This window comes from Dufourea novaeangliae, unplaced genomic scaffold, assembly GCF_001272555.1.
Source record: "Dufourea novaeangliae isolate 0120121106 unplaced genomic scaffold, ASM127255v1 scaffold8, whole genome shotgun sequence".
Taxonomy (NCBI): domain Eukaryota; kingdom Metazoa; phylum Arthropoda; class Insecta; order Hymenoptera; family Halictidae; genus Dufourea; species Dufourea novaeangliae.
In genome coordinates this window covers 6,146,038-6,163,993 of record NW_015373923.1, presented here as the reverse complement: position 1 = coordinate 6,163,993, position 17,956 = coordinate 6,146,038, and the positions used below count along the sequence as shown (strand labels likewise).

Genomic DNA, 17,956 nt, shown 5'->3' with positions numbered 1-17,956 from the left:
CTCTAAAGTTTGTACAACACTCCCGTACACCGTATTCTGTCAGAAAGAAACGAAAGCAGTAGAAAACTTCGTTCATTCGTCGGGACACTTGATCGAGACAGTAAATCGGTTCTTCCAACACACAAATCACGAAAGCACAATCCTTACGGTTCAGTGTCTCTAAACATTCCACAGTAACGCTAAAAACGATCTACAAAATCACCCATCGACCTCTAACTCGCTACTGAATCCTTCTTCCTTCAATAATCAACCGTTCAGTTCGGATCGTTCCCTTTGTGGGACTCGATCTCCATACAACGTACTCCGTCAAAGAAACGGGTGACCTGGAAGGGGGTGTTAGATCACGGGTCTAGTTTATATTCAGCCGCACGTCTTCCATTATCACGAATTTGCAATTCGTATGGGGGACCACCACCGGTGTTAAAGCTTCCAGAGACAAATGACCGGTGACAGGGTTAACCGCTCGGCGAGGACGTTTGGGGCTTATCAAAACCAACGTATACACCGGTGGCTCCTCTTCTTTTCTCGGCTCCCAGGAGTGGCAGAGATGGGCAAATTCATTATCTAGATGAAAAGTTTCGAATAACGAATAAAAGGTAAAAATGTATTTCGTCACATTTAATTGTTTAAGCTTTAACATATTAGTGCAAGGGCGTAGTTGATTCCGGGAGAATGAAACATCAGGATCAAAAATTTCTAACAGATTGTTTAGTCAGTATGAGTGTCGTGTTACCGTCGGAACGAAATTTATTTCGACCGCTAAAAAATAAACAAACATGGCGCAGGTTTAAAGCTCAAATTTCGAAATTTAGTGAATTTTTTTTAGTCATTTTGCGCTGTATAAAGTATGAAATTGTTGATCAAAAAAGGTTTTCGTGGTCCATTCGATAACCATCAATGTGCTGAATGACATGGACAAATTTTTGATTGATTGGACAAATAGTTTTTTTTGCAATCACCTACGCCAGCACTAAATAACTTTTTCAAGAGGCTCATTTCAGTGCGATTTAAAATGACAAAAGTTTAAACAAATTTTGTTATACTCTCAATAAGTGCACTAATAAATAGATAATACTTCATTTATGTTGAACATATCGTTCACTGAAAAAGAAAAATGTCAAAAAATGACTATTTCTCAGGGCACCTTCATTAATTCAGCACCCGCGACAGCGCATTTCCCAGCTCTGTTTTTTCCGAGAACATTGTAATTAAGGTCCAGTGGCCGCGCTGTTAGTTCGGCCATTTTGACGAGATTTCAGTGACCGTGTTTAACTCGCCTCCCCCCTCTCTTTTCTCGGTCGGTAAAACGACACCCAGCAATTCTTTGCTGATTTTGCATCGGTGAAAAAGTGCATGCGTGGTTTCATAGTGGGTTCTTTTAGGTTGCAGTAGGATTTTTATCCTTTTGCATTTGAAGCTGTTTCAGCTGGAGGAACTAGCAACTCGAGGCTGTTTCCCAGTAACGAACTATAGAATCGACAAAATTTTCAAAAATTAGAAAATAAGTATTTTTTACAGTCGAAAATGCGAATGTTGTCGTAAGTCAAGGAAGTCATAACTCGAGGAATATCTGTATAATGAAATACAGTAATGCCTCGATGAGTGCGACGTACTCAGGTTCACTTTGGAACTTTCGTGGCAAGGCAGGAAAGTTTTGAGCTTCTCATAAATTTGTTTTTTTGCCTGAAGCCGAGCCTCTTCCTAGCTACTGTTTACTTTGTTTTGATTGGTTCCACAAAGTGACTCCCCCAGTGGTGGGAATAACGCCGCTACTCGTGTCGCATTCATCAAGGAATCGCTGTAATGAGACTAACCTTAACCTTCAATAGCCTCCTGTGACTTTAAAGTAACAAACACCGATTGATATTTTTCTGGTCTGATGTAATTTTTCGCCGCTATATGACGTACACATCGTGTTCTATAACCTCTCCAATCTCGGTAATCGATAAGATTCTAGCTTGAGATATCGGAGTGATAATAAAATCTTTCAAAATCGTAAATATTTTATTAATCGAAATCTTCTATTAAAAATTGGTTGGCACGATTATCGATGATGCTAATAATGTTTTTTATTAAATGTTTATTGACTCACATTTTATGTAATCAATCGTAAGACGACGTCTAAGACACAACACTCACGACACAATCTATTCGTTGCCAGCGGAGTTGACCTATACGGAGCCAACTGTACGTTAACCGTGAACGTGACCGTTTCACACGGTATTTTCTCGCGTCAGGGTATCCCTATCATTGTTTTCACGCGTCGGAGAACAGGTTCGGTGCCTAATGGGCAGAAGGTCGGTTAATCATCGGCGGCGGCGGCCCTTCCGCTTGCTTTCGCGTATCGTTCAGCAAGATGGATCCCAGGCCGCTCTCGGATCATCGATCCCGCTCGAAAATAGCCGATCGCATGAAATAAACGGATCGATCAACCACACCATTGCACGCACACTTCGTATTACATGGTCTTTCAGTTTCGTCTGCGCGGTAGGTGAGGGCATACACTTGCACTTTTATGAAGACACGGCTGACAGACGTAATTACAAACGATGGATGTACATGTAACGATGGATATACTTGAAACGGTGGATATACTTGAAACGGTGGATATACTTGAAACCGTAGATATACCTTAAACCGTAGATATATCTAAAATGGAGGATATAGGTACCTGAAAGGGTGGATTTACCTGAAAGGGTGGATATACCGAAAAGGCTGGATTTACCTGAAAGGGTGGATATACCGAAAAGGCTGGATTTACCTGAAAGGGTGGATATACCGAAAAAGGTGGATGCGTCTCAAATGGCGGATATAGACTTGAAACGGTGAATATACCTACAATGGTGAATGTATCTAAAATGATGGATACACTTAAAATGATGAGTACATCTAAAATGGTGGATATATCTAAAATCGTGGACATATTTGAAACTGTAGTTATCGGTACCCGAAAGGGTACCCTATACCTAAAACGGTAGATATACTTATATCAGGTACCGACCTGGAAGGGTGGATATACATAAATGGGTGGGTATACAATATGAAATGGTGGATATGGGTACTTGTAACGGTGGATATAAATACCTAAAAACGATGGACATACCTGAAGTACCCGTGACTTCGTTTAAGACGAGACCGAGAAGAAATGTGGTGCTGATTTCAATGGACACTAGCGAACGTTCTTGTACGAGAGGGTCGCCGCCGAAGATCGCGCCAAAGATGGGACACGAGTGGCAATTTCCACGAGATGTCGGGTCTCCTACTATTTCATACCCTCGACAACGTGTTTCTTCTTTGGATAAAGGATGATATAACGTTACGAAGCTTTCAACTGAACGTCCAATGCCGCTTGGGCTACCTGTCTCACAGTCGTAACTTCGGACACGAATACCCGTAGCCAGCTTATCTCCCCCTTTTCCGCAACTGTCGCTTACGGGAATTTACGTAACCCTTTCGTCAGATCGATAACGAGCTCGGTGGTGGTGTGTGCGTGTGTTTCATTTGATCGAAGGAAACATATACTTGAAACATCGAAGATCACTTCGACGATGGTGTGTGCCCGATACGATGATGGAGACTCGAATCGAAGCAAATGGAGATGCAGAGGTATATTGAGTAGTTTGAAGGAGCATCTGGATATTTTTATGCTAAAAGCTAAAGTTATAATTAGACTGTGGAATTTTATGCAAATTCAGATTCTTGTAGATTAATCTATTGAATTAGAATCGTATTAGAGATTTGTTTTCTTTATCAAAGATTTCGTTAGGTTCGGAGTGAAGCGAACTTAATATTCACCACTTCGAAAATTCTTGCTGTGTTTTGTGTTTTATGATACATGCATTGAATCCGTAGTCTAATTATAATAAAATTGACGTTACCAATTTGAACCAAAATTGAATTCATCAAAAATAAAACGACCCCTGACACTGATTTCGTAGCCTCTTTATCGACGAACAATTTATTTCGAGAAAAACGAAGCAATGGATCGAATATGAAGATAAAAATACACTGGTGAATAACTGAAAAGGTTATTAGAGTAGACTGCGGATTATACGCATTTATGATATACGACGATATGTGAAATATGATAAATGGTAAAGTTACCATCAGATCTAATATAATTCTCTGTTTTATTTGTGTCTTAATAAAATCCTTCAGAAATAAATGAAAATCCAATTGTCGCATCTGTGTTTTACAAATCACTTCGAAGAATGTTATTTTGCATAAAGTTCCACAGTATAGTGATCAGAGTATACTCAAATGGTGGATATTTATTTTTTACGTTATAAATTCTAGACGACACGAAAACGGCACTTCGAGTGTACCAACGAAAAAATTGACGATCATAATTTATTTCCCAAAGTACTTGGGGGTAATTTCTTAAAAGTGTGCCCGACGAACTATTCAATGTCGTTAGAAGAATAGGACGTCGATTTTGGACCGCCTTCAGAAAATATTAAAGGAAGTACTTTATATCTCGTTGGCAACGAGCATCTGACACTTTTTTGCATCAGCTCCTCGTAAAAATCTCTTCTACAATCGAGCATGCGAATTTTATTTCCATCCTGGACGTAGTCAATTATGCGATCGAGCGCACGGTTCGCTTTGGTATAAATAGAGACCCTATAGAGAATATTCTACGGCGATCTATTAAAAAGGAGATGCTTGAAGTATGGAATCTTCGGAGATTCTTTGCTAAAGGGATTATTGACGATAATATCGTATAGTTCACTATTAATATCTTGTGAAAAATTTCATTCGATTACGATTATAATGGTGAATTGAGCTTGAAAGAAGGAGCAATTTATTTTACGAAATTGCAAGGGAAATATATTCCTGTCACGATTCACCTTCACTGAGGTACATTATCTATATGATCCTTCATGTTAGTATCTTCTCCTGCGGTAGAATTTCTCCGAACCGAAGCGAACGTTGTTTGACCACACGCCACATAGTGTAATTAACGATTCCTTCTGGGCAGTGGTCGCAGAAATCTACGCAAACCTGGCTGGTTTCATCATCCGATCCATTCATCGAATGTTCGTAGAAATACTTAACGATTCTCTGGAATGTATAATTCGTTCCATGAAGATAAAGCAGACATGAGCAAATTGTCTCTACTATCTCTCAAATTTAAAAAAAAAATAAAATAATACTTCTTCTTGAATGAGTTGACATTTGCCAAACAATTATTTTTTTACCTCATTAATCTGTTCACTGCATTCTTTTGGTATCTTGTATAAAAAATTTGTGCTCATAAAATTGAGAACCAATAGACGTACTCAGAATATTTGAAACATTTTGTTCTTAAACAATGCGTTTGCTCACGATAAATAACGAACTAGTAGTCACACTAACACAGTTTTCCTAATGGATGTGAGTTAAAGAAGGTTCGTACAACCGATCGTCAAGAAACGTTCCAAATATTGTCACTAAAGTGATAAAGTAGGCATTCCATTGTAATGGACAAATAATGCAGTTCGCAGTTTAACCCTTCAATGCTCAGTGTTGCACCGGTGCAACATTCATTTTAAAAGTGTATCAAATTTAATTTTCGTCAGTAAGGATCTGCAGTTTCACTGACGTGAAGTAAAAGTGAAATTTCAGTATTTCCTCGAAAAATAAATAAAAAGAAAACACCAAAAACAATGAAAAAATAACAAAATACAACATATGTATCAGTCTCATAATTCCGAAAGAATGATTTATGGGTCCGAGCGTTAAAGGGTTGACTGTTTAAAGCTCCGAATGACGCTCCTAGATACTGCAGCTTGTCACTGTGTATTATTCGAGTGAAATTGTACCGAACTCTGGGACAAAGTGAAGAGACGATTTCGAGACAAAAAGAATACATACTTTCGCTGCAGCGACACTCGATGGTGTTGGTTTATCAGCGCGATTTTTCGTTTGTGATTTCTTCCCCTGTCCGATTCCGACATTTTTTTTTTCAAAGAGCACCGAAGAGAACCAATCGAAAGGGATGGCAAAATGAATTTCCTCCCGGGTAGGATAGGAAGAGGACCAACGGTACCAACAGATTGGCGTCGACAAGGTTCTTTTCTTTTTTTTTTTTTCGTTCGTCGATTGTATTTTTGATTCCAGCTGGGAACCGTTTCGATTTCCGATATAACTGATGGTTGATTGGGGGTGGAAGGGGGATCAGGACGTTCGATAATCAACTTTCGGATTGAACATTCAAATTCAGCTACTCGCTGATCCCGTCGACACAGCCCGTCTATCTCTCTGTCGATCGTTTCTTCATTCCTCCCCCCCCAACGCTTCTGCCTACACGTTTTTTTCTCTTTCTCTCACGATCCAATTAAGCCCTCCGACACGATCGAGACGGAGGCGAGATCTCTGTACGCGATGACGAGAATTCGGATAAATGCGATTAGCTTGACGTCGCGAAACGGGCGTTTCTCGATTATCTTTCGTGCTAGTTTTTCCTTTGCCGCTCGCGAAAATTATGAGTAAATCGGGGTAATTTGTCGCCTGGATGGAGTAGAGAGGATTTTGTTTGCAGGAGAAATTGTGGAGTGCTTATTTGTTCTTTTTTTACTTTGAAAGGATAACTTTTGGAATGGGAAATTTGATTCCAAGTGTAGCTTCAAGGTAAGAGAAATTATCTAAGATATTTTGTTTAACTGTTAACTGTTTCTGCCGAATATACTCGTCATAAAGAAATGGCAATTTTTTTGCGTATTATAAGTATACTAGATAAAAACACAAAAAGTTGCCATTTCTTTATGACAAGTATACTCGTCAAAAGCAGTTAACAGGTTGGCACGTGGCGATTCTGTAAAAACTTTCGTTAATTAAATCTGATCTCGCGTTTATGATCAGTACTACGATCACAATTTCACAAAGAATTACCTGCATTTCGAATTATTTAATTTAGTCGTTAATTAATTCCTTTGATTGCGTAAGATCCATGTAAAATTTAAATGCAATTAGTAACAAGCAAATAGCAATACAGTGGGGACAATAATCCGATAAATACATGCCAATAAATACATAGCGATAACGATAATTAATAGCACAAAGGGAAGTGTTTAAATTAATCGAAAGGCAACTTCCGGTCAGCAGCGAACGATTGAAAGATAATATGCAAACTGTAATTGACAATAAGTGTCAACAAATACATAACAATGGCGATAAACAGACCGTGGATTAAATACGCAACTGAATGATCAGAACTGAATAAAAGAGGGATTTCAAGAAAGATTAATAAATTTATTACTAAACAAATTTTTCATAGAATTTTGTTTTTCATTGAAATACAAATGCTCCATTCATGCTTATACTCATCACATAATTACTATACTGAATTCGAAGATGACTCTTCTAAAGTATAAATTCGCCTTTATACCGATGAATATTTGAAGGACGGATTCATCCTTGGCCGACGTGGATGCTGATGAATGTATTTAAAGGCCTCGGTGTGGAGCATTCGACCGCTAATCGATCGTATCGTATCGTACATAATTGTAAATTAAACGGGCCACGCGATTTATCCACCGAAATTAACGCGAAACCCTCGCGGAGAGCGTTTCGTATCGCGGAAAATGGAATTGAATTTCGGTTCGCAAATTGTACAGTTCGGGTGCGCGCCACCACGCCGTTCGACAATGTAATTACCTGAGATTCATTCGCGAATTAAATCACCGGCTGGTGTTGTTTAACAACGGAATTTATACGCGAATTGAGCAACCCCCCCCCCTCCTCTCCAAGCGTTTCGCCACGAAATCGTATCCCGCCGTTCGGTTAATTTAATTTTACGAGGAACCGAGATCGCCACTCCTGGAAGTTTTTGATGTTCGTATCGCGACACTCCGTCTAGTTATTGTTTTATTGGGTTCTTTCGGGAGTTATTATTATTTTCGCCCGTCGTATACGGCAAGCATTATTGTGGGGTTGTTCGAAGTATTTTTCGGTTGTTTGGACAGTTCGTAACGGTTTCAAGGGTTGGGGGTCCCGTTGTAAACGGCTAAAAATGAACGAATTCTTGGGGAATTTATTGCGAAGAAAATATTAAATCTGATTCTTTATTGTACGATTAAATTAAATAAACAAAATTTTCTTCTTTATGAAAAATCCATGAAGATTATGGTTATAACGACTTATGTGCGGCCTATAGTATATCCAGGGAATGTAACACAAGAAACATTCAACCAATTGACCCTTCCGACCTTGCATGTATGTACATATTCTTTAACATGTACATCTTAAATCATATTTTCAGCATTGTTTATTTAAAAAAATTACCTTTTTTTCAATGTCACGGTTTGTTGAAATTTGTTTCTTTTTTAGCTTTAGAATAGATTCAGGTATCCATAGCATAAATAATTCATTAAAATATTTTTCAATACAGCCGATAGGTAACGAGTTACTTTAAATAGAAGTTCTTATTGGTTCACCCTGTATATTTTGTCCAGTAAAGCTGGCTATCTGTGAGAAACGGTGTCTTACCGAAGCCATTTATTTCGTTGCCGTTTACGACCAATACGAATATCCAGCGTGAGTATCATCGTTCTATTAGTTAGGTCGCTTTCGTGATGGGAGTATGTACGTCGTCGACGTTTTCACGTATTATTGATTTTACGCAACGATCGATTTCTCTCGGCGCTTTTCCCTCGAAGCGATGATAAAATGAATTTTCGTTAATTGCATTAATTGTTCTTCGTAGAGGCCGATGCGAATTTGCACGAGGGATCAGTCGACGACAGGGTAGATCACGATGAAATTTGACTTTTTTTTTAGTAACGACAGGAAAACGACGTAACGCAAATACGATGGAGATTGTTCCTTGGATTACGGGCCACGATACGGTCCTACAATTTCTCCTACGCGATGAAGATTCGGTGAAATCGAGAATCTTTATTGTTGCTTCTTCGATGGATTCTGCGATTTCGTTCTCGCGTGAACACGATGAAATTGCAAATGTGAGAGGAGTTTAGGTGACGGGGGCATGCGAGAAGGAAGAAAATTTGAGAAGAGGATACGGTCTATGCATGTTTCAAATTGTACAACTGATTCAAGTTTGTGATATTGAGCACAAAATGGATACTGAGGAAATTGGTATTCTTATTTGAGAAGTAAGGTGGACGTGATTTTTAGTTAGAATATTAGGTTTACCTATAAGTAATCCACTAGATTTTTGTGAAACTTTGTGTTACTTTCGAAATAATTCAAACACATCTAGTAGAAAGTAGCATGGGACAGTCATTGATCAGACGAGTAGTTTAAGGATTATCACCATTAACGCAAGTAGTATGTGTCGTGTGTATCGTCAGACTTGTACAAAAATGTCGGACTGGACCAATAATACAAAAAGTAGTCATGGTCAGACACGCAGCGTAAGACGGCATAATACAACAGGCAAGTAGTATAAGTAGTACTAGTGATCAGACAAGTAGTATAAGTAAGGATATTAACCAGACAAGTAGTATGAGTGGGTATAGTCAGACAGAACGTCCAAGTAATATATTCTTCGTCAAATTCTTAACACAGAGAACATAAATCATGCTACTTAGGTCCATATTCTTATCGACTTTAATTAAATATTTATTAGCAGAATGAATCACAACTATTGATTTCTTCGATTAAGGGCTAAAATATTCCTTTGTATATACAATAACATGATCGATTCACGATCTCGAAGACTGTTACAAACTCAGTCGCTGAATCATGCACGATCTATAAATAATCATTCTTTATGCAACGTTACCCTCACGGTTGGTCGCCGCGTGGCGCGGGGAACGCAAACTGGAAGAGTCAATAAATGGTGTGCTGTTTGAGTTCCACTTCCGGTGTTTGGGGGGGGGGGGGGGGGGGGGGGGCGTGTGGATCCATTCAAAAACGAAAGAAAAAAGGAATTTGCATAATCGATATATCGTTTTCGCCGTCGGAAAAATTTAGAACGCGGCTTACCACCGATAAACGTTCTACATTTACAAACGTCGTGAGAAAAGGACGGTGGGCGGGGAGAAATTTGTACCTGTTTGGCGGAAATTGAAACTTGGGGATTTGGATTGCACCGAGGAAAAGAATAAATTACAATTTATTACGATCCGTACATGAATATCGTTCATTTTTATGTCCCATTCAGGAACGTACGTTACGATTTTATATGGCGATTCACAGGAATAATGGAATTTCGCGGAAACGAACGAGCAATTCATCGTATTTCTCGTCAAGGTGATAAATCTTTGTTTATAGAAAATGGAAGGTGTACACCAGAACAACCCACCCGGGCTTTTGTCGCCGTATTTTCTCTCGATCGTACAAATCATCTTCCCTTTGTCCCAGCTCGTCGGGCGTGAGTGTCGATAATAATTTCCGAGTCCATAAAATTCTCGAGAACGACCGTTGGTTTTTGTCGTTGGATCGAGGCGTCTTTAGAAGAGCTATTTATTTACACCGTTCGGTGCAAAGAGGTATCGTAGCCAAGGACAGTCACGATCCACTGGACAAATATACACGTATTCGTAGAGTCGCTTGGGGACACACACGTGAAAAACCAAGACACGTGCAATTCCTATGTCGTTTGCTTCGACGTGACTTTGAAACTGAAACGGGATTCCCACGGTCTGAAACACGGCGGGGAATGAATGCACGTCGGTACAGTAAACAGGGTTAATGGTGATGTGTTGGTACTTGGGGAGTCGTTGGTAATCTGGAAGGAAGATCGAATTTTGGACCTGGAGTGTGTATTTTAGATAATCAGACGAGGGAAACAGTGAAATAGGAGAATGGTTATTATAGTAAATAGAAGGAATGAGGGTTCACAAGTGAAGTAAGTAGGACGAATTAGTAGAACAGGGCCTGCTTTGCGTCAGACAAGTAATGCGAGTGTAACATGGGTCAGACGAGCAGTGTATGCAGAATTTTGGTCAGATAAGTAGAGTAAATACGATTAGAGTCAGGCGAGTAATATAGGCACAAGTCTGGCGAGTCATGTAGAATAAGTACGATTTAATACAGACGAGCAGTATACGTAGAATTAGAGTAAATTAAGCGACATACATTATATTCGGTTGATACTTCTGCTAAAATCGTACATAACTGCACACACTGACTAAGAATTGTATACACTTACTAAACTTCACAATCTTATCTTGACAGATATAAAACATCCAGTCAGACAAGTAGTATAAGTACTCCTTGTGCCCAGACAAACAGAACGAAGAACGTCTACAAAATGTTCTTCGAGATCTCTCGCTTCTGGCGTTCGAATCACGCCTGGAATGTTTCTCTTCCAGAGGAGCCTCGTTGTTCGGGTCGGATCAGGTGGTAATTGGGGCAACATTCTGAAGCGATCGGGAGCCTCCCTCGTCCCTCCACGGTCTTTCTGATCTCATCTCATCGAGGATCTAATATTTCCCTGGTTAGTGGTGTATTATTACGCGAATAACCGCGGGCATCTCCTCTGTGTATCGCAAGCGATGCCCTCGACCGTGTACACACCACCGACGGGTGAATGCATACATTTGCATATATAGTTCCTTCGTTGTGCGCCACGCTCGCCACGTGGCACGCGGCGAAATTCACGGCGGAATGTTGCACAACACTCGGTTTAACCTGCTTACGAATTCACTTATTCATGACGGGATTGATACGATCTCCATGGTATAGAACGTTCCTTCTGCCTCCCACCTCTAGCTAAATGTCCTTTTCGCGAGCGACACGCAGCGAAACTTACAGATTTGCTCGCAAGCTCGACAAATAACGAGTTGCTAACAATGCTTAACGTTACTGCTGTTCCCTTATCGTCGTAGACTGTGTGTATCTAACCACGACCTTGTACGATCTATTTCTATCCGTATCACCTCTACGAAACAAATGTAACAATCTTTTCGGAATATACGTTTTGCGAGCATCGAGCGTTATTCAACAGATCGACGACCGACAAAGTTTAGTTCATAAATATGGGTGACAAGTACCTACATGTTGCAATAAGATTGGATTATTGAAATACTGTTAGAAAATTTTCGCGTACAATTAATATCGCAGTATAATTTGAAACGAGACAAACAGTCTCTAGTAACTAGGCGCATATATCGGGTGAGTCAATAAGAACTACTATCTAGAGTAGTCAATAAGATCTATTATCTAAGTCGTTACCTATTGATTGTATCAGAAAATGTTTTAATAAATTATGTAGCATTTCAAGGGATGCATCGGATGGATACATTTTGATTTTTTTATATCATATTTGTTTTGAGATATCAGGGTGGCCTTGAGATTTTTCAAAGTCAATGCATTATTTCTTATTGTCTCACCCTGTATGTTTGACGACTTATGACCCAAAAAGCGAAATAAAGTGTGTCTTCCTACGTACGGTTTTTTTCACTGTGGCAGTCAACATGTTCAGTCTGCTGTATCTATTTGTTTACTGAACTGAAAGTATCATCTCATGCATTACAATTTCTGGACAGGAATACAGTAAACCTTCCATTAACGCTTGAAACTCCGGGATCGCGGCAGAACAGTTATCGCAGAGGGACACGATTTGTCACTTCATGAATTCTATTTTGGGTCGAGCCTCCAGTGTAGAACCCCCTAGTAATGGGGATGGAAAGTAGAAGGTAGTTAATGTAGAGATCCTTCCGAGAAGTTATCGAAAATTTACTATATTCGATCAATTTTTATCCAATTCGACAATCGGAAAAGAATGTTTCCGAACTGATGGCACAACTCGGCAGGATATGATTCTACATGCAAAAGTACTTCGTTTTCCAGAAAATCGAATTTGAATATCTGCTGGTTACGCGTGCAGTTACGAAATAGAACTTGGCTAACGCATACAGTTATCGAATAAGACTTGATTAACGCGTCTGTTCATTGAATACTGGTTCTACTTATTCTCTCTACGAATACATATGCACGTAAGATGAATTTTTAAATTCAATTATCTCAGAAACGAAGCATCGTACAAGAAAATGTTATTCCACATTTTCGACTTATTTTTCCGCGTAGAATCACATTCTTTCGGGTTGTACTATCATTTTGGGAACACCCTGTATACCGTACGATTAAATTCCTTGAACCTTTTTGTTTCTTGAACTTCGAACTTTGACTGCATTTCATGCCACCGCCGTTACTACTACACGTCAGGTGCTCACGGTGCAAAAGGCAATCGGCTAAGGCCAAGGCTTTGGAATTCTTAAAAATTGCACGACAGCCCAACATCGCGAGGAGAGTACAGAGTTTCTTTTACATTTCAAACGCGTTTTCGTTATCGTTACCCATTCCCGACGAGATGCCAGAGTGGTTGCATTCTACACGAGTAGAAGCGCGCTACGGGGCGAATTAAACGGAAATGAGATAAAGAAACTCGCTCGAAGAAAATGTTCTCTTTCTCGCGACGAAAATGGGAAACACGGACCGAGAGGGCTTGTCGATTATTCATTAGCTGCGCGGCGACGTTACTCGAAAGTTCAACAACTTCGGAAAGCTTCTTCGACTGTGACTCATTAGTATTACAATTACGGATATTCATTAAGCAGCAGAAGTTGTACCATTAAACAGTAATTTAAATACTGTGGCGAGGCTATTATCAGATGCAGAGTAAACGAAAAATCTCAATTAGGTTGATTAATACTAGAACTAACTAACTTTATAAAGTTTATTTATGAATTAGTTATAAATGCCCGTTTTTTAATGAACGTGGAAAAAATAACATAGTTTAATTGATATCGATTCTCTATCTCAATTTACTTTAATGCTCAACATTACTAATTTAATTGTCATGTTAGGCAGTACCTTGAAACGAGTAGAGTACATCGTGAAATTTTGCAATTAAGAACCTAACTATGTTAACAATTTTCATTCATAAAAGTAACGTCAAACATACCAATCGGTAAAATCGACCATTTCATGTGCAACGACCTAATATATCGATCGTTCGAGCTACAAATGCATAAAATCCGCAGTCTACTCATTACACACGGCCTTCAATATTCCCATTACTACCCCCTATCTGTACGTCAACAACACAATTTACTACTTTCTACGTTCACTCAACAACGCCACTCAAACAGCGAACACAACATCTGTCTTGCGACATTTTACAAATAAAACGGTATTTATCCAAAGAGAGAAAAAAACGATCCTTTGTATAATGGAATCACAAAGTCCATAAATCATCCATCAAACTGAAATCAATATTAACGCAAACTTCGCGGAACTCCTTGTTGGAAAACTTTCAAGCCGTGGAGAAAGGTTTATATTCTTAAAGGAGAATCTTCTCTCGTTTTATCAGATACAAAGCAATTATCAGGGTGGAAACTATATAACAAAAACGAAACAACAGATTCACGGATGGTCTAGTTGGGGAAAGTTCGCTCGACTACCACCGACGATTTTAACCCATTAAATCCCAAGAAGTGAATTATACATATAATTATTTATTACTTATAAAAGTATATATACGAAAAAATATAAATGGTATCAAACACATTTCTGTTCATCAAAACATCATCTGCGATACCCGATACTATCTTTGTGAACTTTTATCTGAAACAAATTTTTTTAATGTTGTATTAAGATAGACAAAAGGAACTGTTTAAGCTTTAACTTGTAGTTTCAGATACAAATTTTCAACTTCCTTTTTTACCAAAAAAAAGAAAGAATGCACGAATTAAAAAGTTTCTTCGTCAAGTACCTGCTTTAAGTTTTAAGAATATTGCCACAAAGTTTGATGCAAATTGGTTAAGTAGTCTTTTAAATATTTCTGGTACCGATTTCAAAACTGCATTTCGAGTAAAACAATTTTAAATGACAGCCATTTTCTTCTGTTCGTAAAAATATGTATATATACCTCAATTTTCCAGAAAATACTAAGGAAATAAAATTAAATTTTCAATAAAAAATAATTCTGCACATACAAAAACATTTTTTGAATTTTCCCTCTCATTTAACAGCTCAAAGGTATGTAACCCCTTGACGCAACGTTGGGTCCTAATGGGTTAATAACTTTTGCCGTATTGTTCCCAGAAATTCCCGTTGAATGGTTTTCTTCAGTAGCATATTTAGTTTTCATCTCTGGGAGTCTCGATCGTTTTCGTCGATCAGCTCACGTTTTCGTTCGCGGGACGATAAATTTTCGCTACTCCGACGGCCGACTAATTGCATCGCGAGGATTGGTACACAGACGGGCAAAAACCGTCCCGTTGCGATAAGACAACCGAATACCCGAATCACTAGACTGATTTATTCCGTTTGCGGCATTGCGGGAATAATCCCGGGTGGCTCGTTCATCACGTGAGCCGTTTAACAAAGAGTCTCGATAGAGCTTTTTCGCGAGATTCGCGGCGTTTCGCTTTTCTTCTGCTTCGTATCACGATTTTCATTTCGAAGCACATTCTGTGTGATTCTTGGAAACGTTGAACTCCTCCTCGATCGAAGGGAATAAGGGTAGAAAGGGTTTCGAAAATAACCATTTCAAACAGTTATGTATCGGTTCTGACCGAAACAGTTACAAGAAACGGGACAATGTTATAATAGTTATGGATATAAACGGTTCTGGTTTTTATCGATTTCGATTTATCAGAAACTGATAATATATCGGTTCTATAACTGTGATTTGTCGGTTCTATATCGGTTCGAAAACTGGTCTGGAATTGATCCTCAAAGGGGTTGAAACAGTTCCGAGAATAATTATTTCAAACTATTATCTACTGTTACTCATACAGTGTGATGAAAAAAAAGGTGCATAAGTTATAGAGTAGATAGTACTCGTCAAATGATGAGAAAAAGTTCTAATAAACATGGGTCGAGAAATTAATATTTTCAAAGTTATAAACAATTTTTTGTTTCGGTTAAAGCGATAACTTGATTCTAGCATGAAGATTATTCATTCATTACCATTATTATTATAAAATTGTAAAGTTGCAAACTCTGACAGAATCTGCAAAAGTAATGTCCAACGTGTTAAAAACTCGATACGAATTGTTTACGGTTTGTTAGGCGAACACTGAGAATCCTGATTCTGTTGTTCCGTTCTGAGCATCGATATCGAAAATGTCGCTTCGGATTTATTTACAGTGAATCCGATAACCATTCGATTTCCGTCGTCAGTCACGGTAAATATTGTAAATAAAGGGACTGTTTATGTTCCCACCAGCATTTTAAGCACGCGCCCATTAATACAACCATTAAGGTGGAACACAATATTAATCCGAACACGTTCGACAGCAAACGAATTGTTATTTCCCCAGAGTAATTAATTTCCGTGCGTGATCTGTACAGACCGTTTCAGAATCACTTTGACGAAACTTACAAAAAGTGATAAAATCCGTTCCATAAGTACTGACGAGTGTGAAATTTTTCGAAATGTTCAATTACTACACTGCGTGACGTAACAATAGAAACCACCCTAAAATTTTCAGTTCTTATGTATTGTGGTTAAAATAGAAACGAACCAAGCATGCCATATCTGAAATCCTGTTGGCAAGTAATATTTCTCACGTTACATAAGGATTTAAAATTTTAGGGTGATTTTATTATACAACACCAGTTTTCTGAAACATAATTTTTATTCTGTGATGAAGCACCGTGCCATACGACGAAAGCAGTGGAGAAATTTCTACAGGACAAAAATATTCCATTACGTAACTAGATTGGTCAGGAAAATCCCCTGACCTTGATTGAGAATGTTGGGAACCCTTGGAAATTTCCAAAGAAAATGTTACCAACAAGAGGGTTTTAATAGAAACAATTATCTACTATTGGAATCATAATGAATACTTCAAAGAAATATGCTCCAAGCGCATACCAAGTACGTCTCGACGAGTACGTGCTGTTATAGCAACAAAAGAAGGAATAACAAAATATTGATTTAAAATATTCCTTGCATATAATAAAAAAACAAATTTTGTTTCTTTAATACTGTGTTTAACATTAACCTAACATTTTGTACTAATTTTGTATGAACACATTTCTTTTATTTAATAGCAAAAAAGTTTGTTTTTCTATCAAATGTTCAACTGGTCACATTAATATGGCCAGGGACTGTAATTATGGCACCCAATGTATATCCAAAGGTAACAAATTATTTCGCTATGCACAAATTATCTCAAATCAGTTATTCCCAATACTGTGGATATAACCTACATGTTTATTCGCTAATGACGATTTCCAATCGTCGAACGGTTGTTTGTACAGTTATCATAGAATCAATTACGAAAATGTGTCACACTTACGATCCAGCTTTCCTCCACGTTCATTTCACCACCCCCCGGGGTGGTCTCCATCGTCCTTATCGCAGAAAGGCGATTTATACGTGAAACGTAGCGAAACATATCCAAACAACGGATTACACACGTGTATTACCGTGCGCAATTTGTAGACACTCCGGGCAAATTGCTCGTCGCGCGTGTTCGCCGAGCGTTAAAGGGCGTTCGCGCGTGAGGGTGCGTCAAAGGACCCTTCCGACGACGTTTTACCGAAATTGAATCGTGATCCGAGTGATCGATAAGAAGGAATAAACTACGCCCAAGACTGCCTAAAACCGTCATATTTTCATCAACCGAAACGCTTTCCATTAAGGAACGTTCAATTCCCGTATGGACCACCTGTCTTGGATCCCTTAATTGTCAGACTGCGGATGTTTATGCAAATTCACAATTTCCGATCGTAATACCTAAAACTTAAAACAGGATAGAATTTTGAATTCAGTACTGGAAACTTTGCTGCCGTAGTAATAACACATAAATAATATTAAACTGTATTCAAATTTTTATTTCATTGTACTTTCCAAGTTAAAGGACACTATAAATGCATAAATATCTGTATTCTACTCACATCGTTCGAATAATTCTGAGTGGCCTGTGGATAGTATTGAACTGTATTAAAAGCTTTATTTTATTGAATTTTTTAAATTAAGAACTGCTATTAAATTCAGGTGACCAGATGTCCCGGATTAGGCGGGACTCCCCCGGATTGGATATATTAC

At 38.6% G+C, this 17,956-nt stretch overlaps 1 protein-coding gene across 1 annotated transcript in view; it reads right to left on the bottom strand.

Moving 5' to 3' along the window:
• The window catches only part of LOC107194789, a 91,229-nt gene that overhangs the window by 15,619 nt on the left and 57,654 nt on the right, over positions 1-17,956 (bottom strand).